Raw genomic sequence first — 3307 nt, forward strand, 5'->3', positions numbered from 1 at the left:
TAATTCCCAAATTTTATTTTGGTACTTATGGGAGCAACTGTCTTCGAAGACTCATATTGTCGTCCAATGCTCGAAATGAGGAGTAGATAGACAGCCAACAACTGATGAAGGGTCGTTCTTTATATTACTTGCCCTGTTTTCCGTTGTTTCTCTAGTTGTTTGCGTATTGAAGTCAGTTGTTTTCGTATTTCATGTTGTTTACTGTTGGTGACGTCCTGTACCCATATATGCATATATATATACATACAAATATATATATATATATATATATATATATATATATATATATATATATATATATATATATATATGCATATACATACATTATTTATATTATGTGTATATATATATATATATATATATATATATATACAAAATTAATACAAAATATGTTTTCCAATCTCTTGTTTTGATATATAATTACTCAGCAAAATCTATGATACAATATCTTTCAACTTTTATGCATACCTCACACAAATATAGCAAAACATAGAAATTGGGTACTGGAATAAGCAGATGTGCTTCAAGAGGACACAACTTCGATTATAACATTATCTACACAATACATGTCTGTATGTCTGTATGCATGTGTGTGTATGGATGCATGCATGTATGTATGTATTTCGATTGATATCAATTTAGAGCTACAAGGATGCATTACCAATTTTGCTATTCAATTTACATTGGCATCTATTAAATTAAAATGATTTATGATTTAAGTGTTCAACGTCAAGATAATTATTTCATATTACGTTCACAACTAAAACACAGAAATTCATGTATTTAGTTTACCAGTCCATCGAACTGGATTCCACTTAGTTTCCGTCTATATAAATCTATACATTTAAGTGTACTCTATACAAAACAAGTTTTAGTGAGTCCCTTGTTTTTCTCAGCACGAAGGTAATTTCACCGAGAAACAACATACCTACATCTCCTCATTATGATACAGTGCTTATCACATAACATTAAATTAGAAAAATTAAGTTTCAGAGTTTAGCCTACCCCATAAGAGACTAATCCTGCAGATTTCTCTTGCTTTCTCTGCAAGAAGGTATTTTCATAGAGCGACAAAATGTTTACAGCTATTCATTATGATACAGTGTTGGCTAAAATCTGTAACTTGTTCTGCAGAATAACATTAAATTAAAGCGTTAAGCTTCAGATTTTGTTTTTCTATCGTTTTTGTGGATTATTTTCTTTCTTCCAATATTTGAATGAAACGGATGTTAATTATTATTTCAATAATCTCAATAATTGAGCAAGAATGAAATTTTCTTGCTTTTATTTATTCTTTCCTTTATACTAATTTTTTTTCTTTTCATAGTTCTATTGAGTTAGTTATTGCTACATGATCCAAAAATATTTTCTATTTTGTTTTTCTAACCTTCTATGTCAAACGTCACAAATAAGAATTTCTACCAAGTTTCTTCATGAAGTGTTTACGGTTAGACTTTTATTAGAAACAGACACGAGCTTTCGAGGTGTTAAATCGATTTCATTTAATTAAATTCAATAATGATTTCTATGATTTGATATTGTGTATTGGAAAAGGTTAGTCGAGATTTTTACTTTCAGCCTGTAATAACAATCAAGATAGCAAAAATAACAACACAATCACCAACACCAACATTATCAGAAAATATGCTAAAGAATCGAACAGTACAAGTTTGATATTATTTTCACCCTCTCCTTTCCCTTTCCATTTCTCACTCTCTCTCTCTCTCTCTCTCTCTCTCTCTCTCTCTCTCTCTCTCTCTCTCTCTCTCTCTCTCTCTCTCTCTCTCTCTCTCTCTCTCTCTCTCTCTCTCTATCTATCTATCTATCTATTTCTCTCTCTGTTTCTCGCTTTTCCTTTCTCTTTCTCCCTCTCTCGCTCATGCTTTTCCTACACGAGTATATTTTTGTCTATCCCTGTATGTGTTTGTATGCGTATACATAGTATATATGTATATATATGCATATATGCATGTGTGTGCGTGTGTGTGTGAGTGTGTGTGTATGCATGTAAATATATATAGGCATGTACATATGTACATATTTATATATTATATATACGCATACGAGATGTACATACATACATGCATACATACGTACATACATCATACATACATACATGCGTGCATACATACATAGACATATTATACACATACATACATATGTACATATTTAAATTAAAGAGACAGAGAAAGAAAGAAAGAAAGAAAAAAAGAAAGAAAGAAAGAAAGAAAGAAAGAAAGAAAGAAAGAAAGAAATAAAGAAAGAAAGAAAGAAAGAAAGAAAGAAAGAAAGAAAGAAAGAGAAGTGAAGAGAGACAATGGTAGATGAAATGAAGAAAGTTACATCTGGCAACCATTATTGATATATTTTGTGCGATTTCTCACCAAGGCTAATTAACGAGATGAAACTTTAATGACTTCGTTTTATCAACCAGTTTGATAAAATATTTCTCACGGTTTAACAGTTTGAAACCCTCTACGTCCTTGGTGAGTCAGTTAAAAATAACAGCCAGATGATGTAGTCCCTGGTTTAAAACAAAAATCTTACGGTCATGGTGGATTCGTCTGAATCGAATTCAGCCTCAAGTCAGCCCTGGGGCTGAATGAGAGCAACCACGAGAAAATAACTAATTCTCAATGCTTTAGTTGTGTTATATTTGCAATGAGAAATATTCGGTATACAATTGTAAACTGTATAAGAGAGAGACACAGGATGAGAAAGTGTATAGAGTGTGGTTGTCACAAAAAGAATGTCCGGTTTCACTTATGCAAGGGCTTCTTGATTGTGTCGAGGAAGGCGAAAACTTTTTGAAAACAGGTGGTGAACCATGGATCTATGGCTATGACACAGAAACCAAGGATCAATCTTCGCAGGGGAAGACCGCCAGCAAAATTTCATGATGTCGAGGAAATCCAACAGAATGCGACGAAGCTACTCCAAAAGAAGAGTTCTTGAAATGCTTTCATCAATGGAAACGAGCCGGATAAAGCGTGTGGCTTCAGAAGGGGATTAATTAGGAGATTAAATGCCAAACTGATATGTGTTGTAGTTTTTTTTTTATAACAGCAGTCTCGATATTCTTTTGATCAGACGTCGTGTGTGTGTGTGTGTATATATATATATATTACATACATATGAGAAGAGATGACCACTAAGTGGACATCCATTACGCTAGAAATAGACCATCTACGTTCATGTTCTGGTGTACGCTGAATTTCCCTAGAGAACATTCTTTTCTTTTGAGGTTTGACTGTAGATCTTCTATCTCTAGCGTAATCGTCATCCCTTCTCATATGTATGTAAGATC

This window comes from Octopus bimaculoides, chromosome 2, assembly GCF_001194135.2.
Source record: "Octopus bimaculoides isolate UCB-OBI-ISO-001 chromosome 2, ASM119413v2, whole genome shotgun sequence".
NCBI lineage: Eukaryota > Metazoa > Mollusca > Cephalopoda > Octopoda > Octopodidae > Octopus > Octopus bimaculoides.